The 17,863-nt window shown below is 33.7% G+C and overlaps 1 long non-coding RNA gene and 1 pseudogene across 2 annotated transcripts; both read right to left on the bottom strand.

Annotated features, from left to right (window-relative positions):
* Positions 1–4,376: 4,376 nt before the first annotated feature.
* On the bottom strand, positions 4,377–6,330 carry LOC147537794 (putative indole-3-pyruvate monooxygenase YUCCA10; annotated as a pseudogene). Its single transcript, XR_015226349.1, has 4 exons — positions 5,596–6,330; positions 5,228–5,464; positions 4,906–5,025; positions 4,377–4,772 (listed from the first exon to the last, which is right to left on the bottom strand). The product of XR_015226349.1 is annotated as a putative indole-3-pyruvate monooxygenase YUCCA10 (transcript).
* Positions 6,331–10,602: 4,272 nt separating this feature from the next.
* LOC147537793 (uncharacterized) lies at positions 10,603–15,435 on the bottom strand. Its single transcript, XR_015226350.1, has 3 exons — positions 15,310–15,435; positions 11,351–11,486; positions 10,603–10,957 (listed from the first exon to the last, which is right to left on the bottom strand). It is a non-coding gene; the product is annotated as an uncharacterized LOC147537793 (long non-coding RNA).
* Between the last annotated feature and the right edge of the window lie 2,428 nt (positions 15,436–17,863).

Genomic DNA, 17,863 nt, shown 5'->3' with positions numbered 1-17,863 from the left:
CGTGATAGGCTTAAAAGCCACACGTGCTCCACGTCACCCGTAAAGAAAAAAAACACAGGGAGCGTGTTAGAATAGTCTCACATGGGAGAATGGATAACTAGCAACCAAGAATATAAAGTATAGGTCTTCTCCACTCATTGCCAATTGATTTTGAGTTGGATGGCCACAAACTTAACTCATCATACTTTAAGTTTGAGGTTTACGAATAAATTTCATGATTCATGATAATAGGTTAATCCATTGAAATAAATGATGTGCTAAATAATCGTATACCTAAGTAATAAATTAACTATTCCAAAATTTAAACTCGCCAACGGTCAGCGGATGGAAGCGGTTGATAGCACCCATTAAAATTGTTGTTACGCCTCGATATCGGTCTACTAGGGAAGCACCCGCCACTTTTTTTTTTCTCTTGTTCTCGTTCTGTTTCTTCTTTTTCATCTTCGAATCGTCATCAACACTTTATCACGGAAAAAACCTTTTTTTTTTTCTCTTCTTCTTCATCTTCGAATCGTCATCATCACTTTACAATTGTTGTTATAGCCAAAGACAAGAGACTTTACATCCCAATCTGGATCTATTATAGAAGAAATTGTAAATCCACTAAAAAAGTGCAGAGTGAAAACTAAAAGAAAATCAAAGCCGGCGTCATAAGTCTCCCCCATCTAACAAATAAATTTCGTCCCTCATCAACATATGGAGGGCGAAGAGATATAATCGAGCCACTCGAAGAAAGAGGTAACAACCTGAGTAAAGAAAAACCACGAAATCCCCAAACGCTGCCCTTGTGTCATCCAACTTCCAATATTGAAATCAGAAACCCCGAGAGTCTCTCTCGGCTTGCAACTGGATTTTACCGAAAACTTAAGTGATGAGAGAAAATTATCACACCACCTGAATTTCATATGTACCACGGAGTAACTAGAACTGACTCCCAAGGTTAGCACGACTTCCTTGAATGGCTCTCCCATTTAGCTTAGTTACCATTAATAGAACGACAAACAAATCGAAAATTCAACATCAAATTCAAGGAAAGGCCTGATCTTGAAAAGATTAGAATGTTTAAAGAAATAAATCAAGGAAGAAGAACAACTTAGAAAAAGTTGCCAATGAAAAAAATACAAGGATCGGGTAAACTATTTATAAACAGAAGGTGAAGGAAAAGAAATCTGAAACAGATGAAGCATAAATTAAAGGTGGCTTGGAAATTCGCGAAGTAATAAATATTTGTTAGGAAATTGCGGCAAATCTTTGACTCAGTTAGACATGAAATTAATGTGATCAGAAATGACGAAGACTTTTAACCAATGAAAGAAGCAAGAGTGTCTAACGCGTCATCAATAGTTTTGTAATTAGTTAACCAAAAGGTTATAAAGAAAAAACGCGATCAAGTTATCAAACAACTTGACATCAGAAAATCAAAAGTGAAAAACGAAAGTCGTTCTTCAAGAACTAAAGGTATTCAAACCTCTCGTATTCGAAACGTAAGCAACCCTAGAAAGCAATGCTGCAAGAAGACATCTCACCACACAAGGTAAGTAAGACCAGGTTTCACATACTGCCCTAGTTAGTTCAGGTGTATCCTTAATCCCAATGATTTATTTTCATAAATTAATCTTGCATTATCTTAATCTCTACATAAATAATTTGTGCAAATAAAAGAAATACTATAAGTTATTCTACTCTTTAGTTTTTTTTCTTTCGACTAAGAAGTAGCAGGTCACCAGGTAAGTGAATCGGAAAGAGCTTTACCACCCAAGCCCAAAATTAGGGGGTCAATACGAGTGTCATCGGAGGCTAAGCCCTACACTGGCTCTAAATACATTCAGGTCTGATATGGATTCTGGTATAGAGGGAGGAAGTCTGCGTAAGTGGGGCCGATACCTCAATCCTGAAATGAAAGGGGTAGAAGCGTGCCTAGTGCTTTCCCGAGTTAAGCCTGGATCTGATCCAAGATCCTAAGCGGCGAAGATCTTAAGTATTTAATAAACTTGGGATACAAGAGTGTCACGAAGAGAAAACTTTCCCCACAGAATATACAAGATTGGGAACTTGCATCCATCAAATATACGGATAATTCCAAAGAAAAATCTCGATATCTTACAACAGCTAAAAAGCAGTATCATCTCAAGACAATGGATCTTAACGGCCTCATCAAAACCACTTATCGAAGTCGGCTAAAGAAGCCTATAAAAGGTAACAAACTCGTCTTGAACAAGGGACGATTACAAGCTGAATCTCAAGTTTAAAGGATCAATCAAATGTCCAATTCCTAAACTCGGTACTTTAATCCTCATTAATTTAAGTGCAAGAACGCCTTTACTGACTTGAGCGTTGGAGAGGTTTTAGAGTTCTATGCAGGTTTCGCCCCAAACTCCTGAGGAATAGTTTCAGATTTAACGAAGCATTTGAATTGTAATCTAAATGCAAATTTAGACTTCATCATTGTGGGCATTTTAATTGAAGGAGATAAATGAAGATGGTGAAGGAGATGGTGGTGTCTATGGTGGGACAAATGAGAGAGGATGAAGAAACGGGTGATTGAGTTTTTTAGTTAAAGGTTGATGTGATGTGAAAGCATAACGTTTAGGTCACTTAAACTAGATAAGTTAGTCCATTTTATGCTCCAATTCTAATAAGTTATGTCTATATTTATGACAAGGTACCATGAAAGAGTTATGCAAGGATATCATCTAAGTAGAAGAGTCAAGAGTGCTTAAAAGAGTCCAAGGATATGTCCTAAAGCCTACAGAGCGAAATGAAGCTAGAAGAGAGAAGAGATCACCAAGGGCATTTTGGTCATTTTTCACCTAAAAAGGATAAAAGAGAGTTTAAAAAAGTCTACAGAGTTTTCGAAACATTAATGAGCAAGTTAGAGACAAGGGCAAAATTGTCAATTGGCACCCGTTGGGCAAGCTAGAGAGGTCGATAGTCAACTTAGAACTAAATGGAGTCAAATAAAAAGTCATTGTAGCTTGAGCAAGTCAAACTAGACAAAATTAAAGAAAAAGCAAGGTGAAGACTGAAGGGAAATGGCCGACCATGCCTTGGAGATCTCGTCCAAGGCAACCCTAGCTCGGCCAACACCCTTCTTCAGCTCGTCTAGGTCATGAGAAGGCTTGGTCGACCTATGATTTAGTCAGCCAAACACCTTTCTTGCTCCACTTGAGTTCCTTTATTTGTATCATCTCTTCTTCTTTTGATTTCTAGGGTTTCTCAAGCTATTCTTAAGGTTGTATTGAGTTATTTAAACTTTCTCATGATGAGTTATAGAGAGATAAAATACTTAACTTGAGTGATTCATGTTATCATACTTTGGTTTGATTATTTTTATGAATAAATACTATCATTCTTGATTCAAAGTTAAAAATAATCTCTCTAGAGCTTGATTACTAGTTGTTCTTACTGATAAATCCTAGATAGAGAGAAATTAGAAATAAAGAGAGTAAAATAATGGGTTTCATGATGTTAATAATGTTAATTACACTCTCTGTGCTTGAATGCAAGAATCTCTCCATTTATGTATTTATATTGATTAGACGAGTATGTTGATGTCTCTCTCATGTTAGGTTAATCGTTTAATCTTGTTTCATGTCTTCTGTTAAACACATGTAATATTTACTTATTAATTGATCTACCCAATGTTAGACTCGATGTTAATGGAATATGATGACCCTTTGACTATTTATGACAATTAGGTATATCTAACACTCAGAGCATCTAATTTTGAGTCGAGAAGACTCAAACTCGAGATCGACCCAAACAAGCATTTTACATAAGTATATTTGATCCCGAATCCTTAACCTCTCTCATAGTTAAAATAAAAGCCTAAGTCACCGAATACGCCCTTAATTATTAGTTCAAGTTTAGTTATTTCTCTTTTGTTTCTTTTTTGGTCTTTGTCTAATCTACAAAACCCCCCTCTCTTTGCTTGTTTAATTAGTTAGGTATTTAGGTATATTATTACTTGTCTTTGTGGAGACAAAATTAACATTCGATGGTAAGCTACGTGTGAGCTATCCATGTGGATCAACCTCGGTCTTACCGAGTTACTACTTAATACCTCCACTTAAGTTCGCACCTTTTTTGGCTCATCAAAGGTCGTCGACCTTTTGCTGACAACTTTTTCCAGTGAGAGAATTGATAGAGGACAGGGAGAGGAACTATTCGAAATGAAGGGTAATAAGCAAAAGAAAATATTGTGTTAATAAGAAAAAGAAAATATTGGTTGTTAATCTGACTACGTAATCATAGATTTGGGAGCTAAAGTTAAATGTTGGAGAATTATATGTGCCAAATTTTCTAATTGGTCACGTGTTGGGGGCCAAATTGAAATGAATCGATATTTCGATTTAACAAATTTAGGTTACTCAAAAGATAGTCAAAGAATATTTTTTCATTCGATAATTACAATATGTATTACTCTCCTAAATTTTTTATTCAAAGAATTATGTTTACAATTATCCAGAGGATAAATATTTTAAATACTAATTTACAACAAAAACTCTCTTGGAGAGTTAAAGGTGTGAAACCAAAATTTTATCCTGACCAATGCTATACTGTCACAATGTCTGCTTCAACAATCGACCCTATCTTTTCATTTCACTAGAAATGACAGACTTGATGTCATGTGCTATGGCTTGAGCATCCATGGAAACTCCAGCTAAACCTCTCCGGGAAAACCCAGCACAATATATCACATTTTCCCCTTTCCAGTGAGTAGGATGTTTGTTCTTTGGCATCCCATCATTATTTAGCAAATACCCATTATCCTGCACATATTTAACAAATGACCTACATTTTACTCAATTTATCAACCAAATTACAATAACATCACTTCTTAGTATTATTGGAGTCAAAGGGATCGGGTGACTAAAGTGACCAGTAGAAACTAGAATCGCTTACCTCAACCCAAGCATTTGAAGTACGATAACCAGTTGCGAAGACAATGACATCGAATTTATGCAATTGTCCATTCTGAAAGGTCACATTATTATCTTTAACCTCCAATATCTCAGGTAGTACCTGTGAACACATATTAACGCATCATAAGTTCGTAACAAGTAAGATCTTGATACGTGAATTACTGAAGGAATGCATAAGGGTAGCTCTATAGGCGCGCACATCATCGAATTTGATGATGATTTATTTAAACTACTGGTTACTTTAGATTGAGCAAAAATCTTAGCTAATTTGCCTATTTGTATAAAATGTAAATTACAGTTACCTTTATGACCCCATTTTTTATCTTTTCAACCGTGCCAACATCAATAACGGGAGCTTTGCCTATTGTGGCTTTCTGGGTAAATGGACCTTCCGTAGGCCTACGGATGCCATACTTGGTTAAATTGCCGTATCTGAATCTAGCAAGTGTAGCAACTATAGTATCCATTAGTCCAATAGGAACTCCCATTTTTGAAAGAAGCATACCGAGGTATATCATCTCCTTGTTTACAACATGCACCTGCATCCATATCAAATTTTATTTGTTTTAATTTAGTTTAGTTGTTTTTATCAACTTTTTTAATCTTGGTCTCTGTAAAGTTTGTACCAAGAAAACGAAACTAGTAAATATGAAGATAAATTTAAGCTTACCGGACTCCTGATAACAATGGAAGTTGATGCACCATAATTTGAGAGATCGTATGCTATCTCCATGCCAGAATTTCCACACCCAACAACTAAAACATTCTTCCCATTATAATCTTCACAGATTTATATTGGCTTGAATGGATTAATTCTCCCTTAAAAGTCTCTAATCCAAGTATTTTTGGAATATATGCATCACAATTTTCTCCAGTAGCCACTACTAAGAATTTAGCAACATATATCTCATCCACGCCAGTATCTGTCTTCTTGACTTTGATTTTCCATTTTCCATGGATATCATCATATTCCGCCGACTCAACTGACCGATTATATAATGGGTTCACATTGAAGTTGGATACGTATTGATCTATATATTGGATAAAATTTGCTCTTGGAATGAAGGTAGGAGTATTGGGAGGATGTGGCATATGAGGGAGATGGCAAAATTGTTTGGCTAGGTGAAGCTTCAATCTGTCATAGGATCTTTTCTTCCACAAGGAAGCATAACAATCTTCTTTCTCTAAGATTATATTAGGAATAGATAGAAGATTGAGACATGCTGAAGTTGCTATTCCTGAAGGACCTGCTCCAACAATTACAACAACTTCCTCCATTGCTTGAACTAATATTGCTTGATATGTTAGCTCCTCTGTTTTAAGTTTGGTCGAGAAATTATTTTTAGGAAGGAGAAGAGAGTCTTATAAATATGAGTAGTAAATGAACAATCTTGCATGGAGAATCTCATAAATATTACAGTAAATGACACAATCCTTGCATGGAGAATCTCATAAATACTAAATGACACACCCTTGCATGGAGAATCTCTTCTGCATGCTCACCTAAAAGCATTTGTACATCAGTCGAAAAAATAAAAATAACTTCCCACAAATGTTTGGTCATTTGGAGAGTTAGTTTTTTTTTTGGTTGGTCATGATGAAATCGACAAGGAGAAAGTTTGTTGTTGGAGGATGCATCCACATTTGTTGTCATGTAAATGTTATTATTTATTTCTTGTTTTATGACATGGTCTAGACTGAGATAATACAAAGTGTACAACAAAAACCGCTAATTTATTAAGCAATACAGGGGCTGCACTGTCCCAAAGCGAGCAAAGCCTGGTTTTGGGCCACCAAATTTAGGGGTCACCCTAACTTTCATTTAGCTTACATAAAAGAATTTATAGGCACTTATGTTTGAATTAAAAGGGCCACCAAGGCCCAACTCACTAACCCAATCGAAAAGACAGAAGGAGCAGCACGGAGCACGGTGACTTGTAAAGACTATCCTAAGCACTCATCCTTTATTGTATTTATAATTAAGTTCAATAAATCATGAGTTTCTACTTCCTGGATTCGGACCGGGATCCTTAAAGTTGCAGTGTGGGTATCTAACCACCATACTAATAAATGGTGGAGGACTATTATTCATTTTGGGTACACGAAATTAATGTAAACAACTAAAGTAATTTGTAAGAAAATTATCCGGCCCAATCCCACATGCTAAGGTCATTGATATGTGATCTGTGATAGCCGAAATGTCTGAGGCCGGACTAGAAGTACCCATGAGCATCCGTGTCTGGCCCGATTCTCACCCCAACCTATATAATTTAACTCAGCTTACTCTCTTTTTTTGCTCTAGGTAATGGTTTAATCTTTATCTTATATTCGTTGGTGTTTGACGTTTATGCTATTTGAGTCAAAAGCAATACACTAACATTATTTGTAACTATTTTTCATGTCAGAATATTTAGAAAACCTAAACCACCTCCTTGTGTAACCAATTCCTTAATTGTCTCTTTAAACTTTTATATGTACCAGGGTATATCCCATGCCCTAAGCCACGCACATTTGTATCAATCAAATGTTACGAAATTTATTGTTATATTTTATTGAGAGAGAGAGAGATTTTTATTAGTTATTATTTTTTATATTACTTTTTTGTTTCTTTTCTCTTAAATTAATTATTATTCTATTGAGAGAGAGAGATAGATTTCAATTTCTTTTTTTAACCCTTGAAATTTATTTTGTTTCTTTATTTCTTAAATTAGTTATTTTATTTCTAAGAAAGAAACGACAATTGTTTTTTGAATAGGTAACTTTATTTCTACGAAGGACTATATTTTAAATTTTGAGAGGGGCTTCTAGACAATATCATTTATTAAAAAAAGATGTTTGTCCCAGTCATCGTTTTCCTTTCTGTTTGATTATATAGACTAGGGTATATCCCGTGCCCCAAGGCACAGACAATTGTATTCTCCAAACGGTTCACCCGATTTTCTATATTTAATATTGTTATATTCTCGATATCGTAACTTTTTGGTATTATTTTCTTTTGTTTCATTTTCTTAAATTAGTTATTATTTTATTGATAGAGATTTTAATTTCTTTTTTTACTCTTAAAATATCTTTTGCTTCCTCTTTGTTTAAAAATAGTTAATTTTTTTTCAAAGACACGGTAATTTCTTTCTTGAAATAGGTTATTTTATTTCTAAGAAGGACTATAATTTGAATTTTGAGAAGGGCTTCCATATAATATCCGTTATAAAGAAAGGATGTTTGTCCCAGTCATCGTTTTCCCTTCTGTTTTATATAATAGATTTAAGTATATATAACTCAGTTTACTCCCTCTCTTGCCAATAGGTAATGGTTCAACCTTTATCTTATATTCCTTAGTTTTTGGGGTTTAAGTTATGGGTTATTTCCCTAATGGCCCCCTACTTTGTGACCAGCTTCCCGCCTGACCTTCCACTTTACGAGAAATACCCATATGGCCCCCTTTTGTTATAACACCGTTACTGTCTCTCCTCCATCTCTTTTTCTCTCTCTGCCAAGTCACGCCACATCATCTGTTACGCCACCTCATCACCTTCTCCGGCAGAGGTCGCCGGCCGGCGACCTTCAAATTAATTTTTTTTTTCTCTCTTCCACTCTCTCTCTCTCTAACACTACTCCGGCGAAGGGAGACCTTCGCCGGAGTGGTATGTTCTTGAAGAACAGACAATGGTCTCTTCATTGAAGAACAAACCACTCCGGCGAAGGTCTACCTTCGTCAGAGTAGTGTTAGAGAGAGAGAAAGGAAGAGAGAATATTTTTTTTTTTTTTTTAGTTTGAAGGTCGCCGGCCGGAAATTTGGCTGGCGGGTGACCTCTGCCGGAGAAGGTGATGAGGTGGCGTAACAGATGATGTGGCATGACATGGCTGAGAAAGAAAAAGAGATGGAGGAGAGAGAGTAACGGTGTTATAACGGAAGGGAGCCATATGGTATTTCTCGTAAAGTGGGATGCCAATCGGGAAGCTGGTCACAAAGTAGGGGGCCATTAGGGAAATAACGCTTAAGTTATTTCAGTTAAAATAATAATTACAACCAACACTCTTTTAATTATTATTTAGGTCAAAATATTTATAAAACCCAAACTACCTCATTCCATAACTAATTCCTTAATTTTCTCTTTAAATTTAAATAAAAATATATAAATCTTTCATTAAATGTCGAATCTCAATCAAACTTATTTTCTTAGAAATATTTTTTGTTATCTTTTTAACATACAACAACCTAGGTCTTCATCCATAATCGAACAAAAAAAAAACGATATGAAAACAAGTCGACAAAATTGAAACCTCAAAAACAGATTTGATCTAACTTCTTCGTCTTCCTTTGGTTTCTAAAATAGATTTGGTTTAACTTTTTCGTTAGGAGAGAGGTTAAGAAGATTGTCGGTCTCAGATTGTTTCTCTCTCTACATTCCATAACAGTGAAGATGAGAATAAGATGAAGACGGAGAAGATGAACTCTGTCTAAAGTAGAAGAGCAGGACGAGGAGCAGGACGAGGAGGAGGAGGAGGAGCAGAACTGTATAATTTCTGTAAAGAATAAATCAATTTTGTTGGCTAAGGGTATTTCTGGAGTGAAGATAAATACAAAATGACCAGAATGATAGTCGGAGATACTATCTCACAAACAGGACATAGTTACACATAATTAATGTGACACATTTCGTTATTTCAAAACGCCATTGACGTTTTTGCTTATTATACCTACTATTTTGACCCAAGCAACCGTTCTCTATAAATATTTGTATTGTACAATTATGTTTTTATTTCTATTGAATAATTATGTGATATATTGATTGATCGTAACATTGAAAACTTTTAATGTGTGACATTACGTCGTAAATATAGCAGGTGTTTGAAGTTTTTGTGAAAAATAATACTATATGGCCCTGATAGTTTGAACGCCTAAACTGTATTACTAAGTCGACTAAAAAGTTTTAGCATGCATCTAATTTTGCTCAAAGTTGTTATTACAGTTGAATGTCATTCAGAAAATCTTAATTGGAATGACTTAGATATTTTTGCTAAAAGTAGAAATGAAATAGTTGCTAAAACAATGATTTTTGGCCGCTTTGAAATTTAGGGCAATGATTCATTGAGCTCGAGCTCATACCTCCGGGTATGAGCTCGAGCTCCTTACCGTAGATATGAAAGAAGAAGAAACAGATATGGGAAGTTGACAGCTAGCATTACAAAGGTTGGTTAGGGAAATAATAAAAATAATGAATAAGTCTTGTAAATCAGTTTATTTACAACCAATGCCATTAACATTAACTCACGGTCACAAATTCACAATAAACGTTTCCCTCCTTCCATCTCACTTCTGATTCCCTTCAACAAAGAAACAAAAAAAAAATCTAACTCCTAATTCATGGGCACAAATTTCCCAAGTCATTTATAACTATTAGTTTTTTTTTTTCTTATCCATATTTTTCTAATTTACTAAAAATATTTGTCGAAAAATTAAAATTGATAAATCACAACAATTTGATAGAAAATTCGTAAATTGTAAGGAAGAAAAATAATTTCTCATTTGTTTTTTTTGTTTTACGTTCAAATTTGTTTTCAAGTGTAATCAATTTGGTAGTGACCTCTTGATATTCGTTGTCAATTCCTATTAATTATAACTCGTATATATTCAAAAGATACAAATAAAAATTGAAAATATGAATTGAACGAAAAGTTAAAACAAAATTACTAATCGAACTTGCAAATGAGATTGAAATTTTGCTAGAAAGACCGCAATTAGAGTATTATGTAAGTCATGAACTTACAAACTAGATCGAAAAATTCATGGGAAGACGAAGTTAGAGTGTTATGTCTGTCGTAGTGATAAGAGAGGAAGAAATAAAATATAATAAGCGTACCGATTTTTTTCGTATTTTTAGGTGCAAAAAAAGGAGATTCACTACTATCCAATTAAAAAAGAGAGTATCTCTAATTGGACATTAGGGATGAGGGAGTATCGCTAAATCCAACGTTGCGGTTACTCCCAGCTTCACGAACCATATAATCCATCATAAAATTTGTTTTCATACCTGTTAAACGCAAATTATTTAAAATTGTATTGCTATTTCATGTGTTATTATTATTTTTTATTAAATAAACTCTCTAAAATAATAGACGAGAAGAAAAAAAACTCTCAAGACATAAGAGAAATTTCAAATTCTATATAAGAAATAATTAATATGTTCCAAAAACTAAAAAGGAAAAAAGGTAAGTAATGGAGTATTTTTTTTGTTGACAGGTAGTAACTCAGGCATAATTCTGTGACGTTGTCATAAAATTAATAAAGGGACCTCTCTTTCCGAGTCTACTTTAGGCCCATTCCACCATTGAGCCGGTCCTAGATGTATCAATGACTTGTAATACTTGTGAAATAAAAGTCTCAATGTGTATTAGTAGGTAGTTGATGGTTTTAGGATACTTACCATGTCCTTTGGAGCAATTATCACGATTCCTGTACTGTTTGGGTTTTCCCCACTTAAGCTTATCACATCCATTTGATATAACCATGTTGTAATATGTATCGAGTAGTACGTACAATGTTGTAATCGTATAATTATCCTGCAAATGTATGAAGTATTTAAACTATAGAAAATGACTCTTTAGGTCAAAATTACATTTTTCCACAAAAAAAAGGTCAAAATTACATTATAAGTAAAAAAGCACTTCACTTTTTCAAACAACTAAAATGTGTTGTAATATTAAGGCATATTTGTCAGCCTTGTGTAAAATAATATGACTAGTTATTTTTTAGGCCATTTGTAAAAAAACCATTCCAGAAATACCCCCGTAATCTTGACTTCTATTTTTTCTCCCCTCATTTACTATCTCTCTCTAGAATGTCCTAGCCTTCATCTTCTTTATCTTATTCTCCACCAATGTTGTCTACAATGTTAGTTTTAATCCGACAAATAGCCATCTAATTTCATGGATAAACTCGTATTATTATTGATTTAATCTCTTCTTGTTCGATAGGGTTTGAAAAAAGGTTTGATTCAGCCATGAAAGCCCTTTGCAAGATTTGGAATTCTTCGAATCAACCTAAATATATAGAATGACAAGGCTTCGTATGATCTCACTGCTTCATGTGATTGTACCGATTGGCACTAGAAAACAAAATATAGATTTTGTTACATGAAAATGAAGAAGATGAAAGCTTTTCTATGTCATTTACTTCATGTCTGTTTCTTTAAGCTCGTTTTTCATTCCGCTGGAAGATTTGCGGTTGAGACGGTGAGGCAATTCTACTTCGGATCTTTGTTTTACGTGATATTTTTTCCTTCGTTGGTTCATCTCTTCTTCTTCTTCTTCTTCTTTGATTCTTTTCTTTGATTTAGTTCATCACCACCACTAAGTTTTAGATATTGTTTTTGAGTGCAAACTAATTCTGATATATGAATATGAAAATTTTCAGATTTGAAGAAGAAATCTCGTTTTTTTTGTTATCGTGTTGCAAATTGAGTTTGGAAAATCTGAACCCGAGATTACAGTCTGTAAAGCTTGCAAATCCAATTTGCAGTTTACATTGTGCAAACTCTAGTTTACATTTTGCAAACTCTAGTTTGCAACTTACATTTTGCAACCCCCAGTTTGCATTTTACATTATGCAAACCCTTGTTTGCAATTTACATTTTTTCAAGCCCATGTTTGCAAAAATTGCAAACCCAATTTGTAGAAAAAGAAAAAAAAATGACGTTTTGCTAAGTTTTTTTTTTTTAAGTATTGTAAGTGGATCTTGTTAGAAAGCTAATGTAAAATCCTTTCTAAATATATAAATTTCATACAAATCCGACATCTCAAGAAAAAGTTATATAGATTTGAAGTGTTTTAAAAATAAAATAAAAGAATTAGTTACAAAAATGACAAAAGGGTACTTTAGTCTTTGTATGGTTTTGACCTGAATAATAATTAAGAAATGTTTTGTGTTTTTCTACTAATTTTCAATATTATTTTGACCTTTTTAGTTCTTGTCCCTATAGACAACAATTAGAAATACAAAAGTAAGGCCGAAAACCCAATTTTAATTTTTTAAGCTAAAAAGACGATTTATACTTTGTTTAGTTAAAAACCCAAGTCCTTACATTCTGTTTAGTTAAAAACCCAACTCCTTACATTCTGTTTAGTTAAAAACCCAAGTCCTTACATTTCGTTTAGTTAAAACTCCAATTTGTTTTTGCAACCCTCTTGTAAGTTGTTGCTAACCTCTTGCAAGCTGTTACAAATTACAAAGATACCTAAAGAGTTGAAGCCTTGAAAAAATTGATCGATCCCTTTTCAACGAAATAAAAATTTATATGGTATTTTTTACAAAGTTTTTGGAATTAATATGTAAATTGATAAAATTACAAGAGGGCAAAAGATTAGTCCTGAAATAAAATAAATTTTGGGTTAATTTCGTAATAACCTCACATTTGTGACCGTCTCACCGTTTTGACCCCATAAGTGTGCGGCAATTCATTTTGGCCCCTGTGGAGAATTTTTTTTTTCAACTCTTTCTAGAAATACCCTTAGAGCCAAAAAAGAATTAATTTTTGAAAACAATTAAATCCGCCTCATCTCCTTCTATCCTCCAGTTCCTCACCTCTCTCCTGCACCCCCCTCTATTCCTCTCGCCACCTCACCATCTTCTCCGACGAAGGTCGCTGGCCGACCACTTCCTCCAACGACCTTCAAACTACATTTTAATTATTTATTTCTTAGTTTTCCTTTTTCCTCTCCCTTCTTTCTTTCTTTCTTTCTTTCTTTCTTCCTTCTTCTCTCCATTGTCTATCTTTTCTTTCTCCTCTCTCTAATTCTCTGTCATAAGGGAGCCTTCGTCGGAGGTTTCGTTCACCAGACCTTTGAAGGTCTAGTTCACTAGATTTTCGAGCTCTAGTGAACAAGATCTCCGGTGAAGCCTCCCCTTTGCTTGAGGTTTGGAGAGAAAGAGAAGAGAGAGAAGGGAGAGAAAAGAGAGATGGGTGGGAAGAGAGAGAAGGGAGAGAATAAAGAGAAGGGAAAGAAGAGAAGAAGAAATAAAGAAAGAAAGAAGAGAAAATAAGAAGAATAGAGAGATAAAGAAAGACAAAGATAGAAAAAGGAAGAACACGAGAGAGAAAGAAGTGATAAATAAATATTTTTATTTTTAATTTGAAGGTTGCGGAAAAAAGTAGCCGGCAGGAAACCTTTGTCAGAGAAGATGGTGAGGTGACGAGAGAGGGAGAGAAAGAGGGAGATAAGGTGAACGAGAGAGGTGGTGAAATGGAGGAGAGAATGAGAGATTAGGTGGATTTAATTATTTTTAAGTGTTTTAGTAGTTCGTTTTTTACTACTAAGAGTATTTCTTGAAAGAGTTGAAACTCTTTTGGCCCTTGGGGGTAAAAATGAACTGTCGATCAATTATGGGGCCAAAACAACGAGTTAGTCACGAATTAGTGGCGAAAACATAATTAAATCATATTTTCTTAGGGGAAAGAACGTATATACCACAAATGACCAATTATAGGTATCGTGTCAAGAACTTTTGGTTGGAGTGGTTTCAAAATTGGTTTTCATCCTTGAGGTCTTGAGATCTTGACATCTTGAGCTCGAGACATGAATACTATATTATCTTAATATAAAGAAATTGTTGGTATCTATAAAATTCGTCAATCAAATTTGAAGATCCAAACCCCTAAAAAAATAATAGACCCCAAAAAATTTAATAGTTGAAAACTTTGAAATATAATCGTCTAGGTATGGCAAGATTAAATTACAGTATTTAATATCAGATCATCCAAAATCACTGGCTCTCTTTGCTTAATAAACATTATGAATAAGGAACAAGAAAAAAAACATGCAGAGTTGGTTTTTATTAAATTGAAAATAAAAATGAAGAAAACAGAAATCTAAATCCTTACTTGATCAAAGTTTTCTTTGAAAAATGCTAACACATTAAACTCAATTTGACAAACGATAGGTTAAAATCAGAAAATTTTCTATGTCATACTTGTAATAATTATTCAAACGTCTAGAAAATCAATTATAGGTTTAGTTTACTAATTCTACTGGCAAAAACAGAAATGATTTTAGAGAAATAATAAGATTTTGTAAATCTAATACGAAATAGGTTATACAAAGACTTGCATGCTTCAGCAAATATGTAAATTATAAAATAGATCGTGTTGTCTTTTAAGCTTGTTTAAAACTCTTTCTTTCTCAGGCATTCCTTAATAAAAGTTTCACAAGACTTCATCTGGAGATGTATTAATTACAACAAGGCTATGATTTGATAGATCCCTAAATTTCGAGCTTCAAAAAAAGATATTTTTGGGTAATGCCTAAGCATGCAAGAAAATTACTCTGCGGTCAGAGGAAGGAAATCCATTACAATTAAAGGAGCAAATAGGGGAGGATGAACGCTTACCTTAAAACTTGATTTGTAGCATCTACTTAAGAAAGCAAAAATGAAAATCAATACCATCCTTCTTTTATCCCACTTTCCCTCTCTGGAACGCTTTTCTCATTTTTTTTATTTCTAAATCATGTTCTCGCTCTTCAGTCTGGACAACTAAAGAACATATATACTGTCAAAATATAAAATAACGCTGATACAGAAGTCGAGAAAAGTAGATTACATTCAATGAAATCAACGGCCTTTCCTTTTTTCGTCTTTATATCATACCATTAACACTTGGTCCTTTTGCAGACGACGGTTTCATTTTCGTTTTTTTATCATGTCATTTAACACTTGGTCCATTTCTTTCAAGAAACATTTTAATACCTTCTTTTTGTTGTAACTCACTTTACCTCTTTAAAGCTCTTTTTTTTCCTTTTAATTTCTAAACCCATTTTTTAGCGCTTCAGTTCAATAAATCATGAGTTTCTACTTCCCTGGATTCGGATAGGGATCCTTAAAGTTTTAGTGTGGGTATCTAACCACCATACTAATAAATGGTGGAGGATTATTATTCATTTTGGGTACACGAAATTAATGTAAACAACTAAAGTAATTTGTAAGAAAATTATCCGGCCCAGTCCCACATGCTAAGGTCATTGATATGTGATCTGTGATAGCCGAAATGTCTGAGGCCGGACTAGAAGTACCCATGAGCATCCGAGCCTGGCCCGATTCTCACCCCAACCTATATAATATAACTCATCTTACTCTCTCTTTTGGCTCTAGGTAATGGTTAAATCTTTATCTTATTTTCGTTGGTGTTTGACGCTTAAGTTATTTGAGTCAAAAGCAATACACCAACATTTTTTTGTAACTATTTTTCATGTCAGGATATTTAGAAAATCTAAACCACTTCCTTGTGTAACCAATTCCTTAATTGTCTCTTTAAACTTTTATATGTACTAGGGTATATCCCGTGCCCTAGGCCATGCACATTTGCATCAATCAAATGTTACGTAATTTATTGTTATATTTTATTGATAGAGAGAGATTTTTATTAGTTATTATTTTTTTATATTACTTTTTTGTTTCTTTTGTCTTAAATTAGTTATTATTCTATTGAGAGAGAGAGAGAGAGAGATTTCAATTTCTTTTTTTAACCCTTGAAATTTATTTTGTTTCTTTATTTCTAAAATTAGTTATTTTATTTCTAAGAAGGAAACGATTATTTTTTTTTGAATAGGTAACTTTATTTCTACAAAAGACTATATTTTAAATTTTGAGAGAAGCTTCTAGACAATATCATTTATTAAAAAAAAAGATGTTTGTCCCCGTCATTGTTTTCCCTTATGTTTTATTATATAGACTAGGGTATATCCCGTGCCCTAAGGCACGGACAGTTGTATTCTCCAAACGTGTTATTTAATATTGTTATATTGTCGATATCGTAACTTTTTGGTATTATTTTCTTTTGTTTCATTTTCTTAAATTAGTTATTATTTTATGGATAGAGATTTTAATTTCTTTTTTTAACTCTTGAAATATCTTTTGCTTTCTTTTTGTTTAAAAATAGTTAATTTTTTTCTAAAGACACGGTAATTTCTTTCTTGAAATTAGCTATTTTATTTCTAAGAAGGACTATAATTTAAATTTTGAGAAGGGCTTCCAGTAGTATCCGTTATTAGAAAACGATGTTTGTCCCAGTCATCGTGTTTCCTTCTGTTTTATATAATAGATTTAAGTATATATAACTCAGTTTACTCCCTCTCTTGCCACTAGGTAATGGTTCAACCTTTATCTTATATTCCTTAGTTTTTGGGGTTTAAGTTATTTCAGTTAAAATAATAATTACAACCAACACTCTTTTAATTATTATTTAGGTCAAAATATTTATAAAACCCAAACTACCTCATTCCATAACTAATTCCTTAATTTTCACTTTAAATTTAAATAAAAATATATAAATCTTTCATTAAATGTCGAATCTCAATCAAACTTATTTTCTTAGAAATATTTTTTGTTATCTTTTTAACATACAACAACCTAGGTGTTCATCCATAATGGAACAAAAAAAAAACGATATGAAAACAAGTCGACAAAAACGATGTGAAGAGGTATAAACCTCTGTAGATGTTCGTCTCGGATGAAGCCGAGATAGAGAGGTGAACTCGGTGAAGCCGAGTGAGATGGTGATGTGAGCTCGGATTAAATCCGAGAAGGAGAGAGGGAGATTGAGATCGAGTGATAGAGAGATGTAAACATAAAGTAAATAACACCATAGTTTACGTGGTTCGGTCGGAGGATCACGACCTACATCCAGGGAGAAAGCCATTAATGGCTACATTATATTATCTCCACAATCGTGGGATTGATTGGTTACAGACTCGAAGACTCAATGCAACTCAATTTAATGTAAAATACATAGAGGTCACTTCTATTTATAGAGTGATTCGGGTATCTTATTTTCCTAGGACTCTATCTAGGATAAGTATAAGTATAAATAATATCTTCATATATCTTGGACGGTTGATACGGATATCTACGGATCTCGATTCATCCCGATCTTTATACTCTAACACTC

The sequence above is a fragment of the Eschscholzia californica genome, unplaced genomic scaffold, assembly GCF_041429995.1.
Source record: "Eschscholzia californica isolate CP2 unplaced genomic scaffold, dmEscCali1.0.p SCAF_5, whole genome shotgun sequence".
NCBI lineage: Eukaryota > Viridiplantae > Streptophyta > Magnoliopsida > Ranunculales > Papaveraceae > Eschscholzia > Eschscholzia californica.
This window is presented reverse-complemented; position numbering and strand designations above follow the sequence as displayed.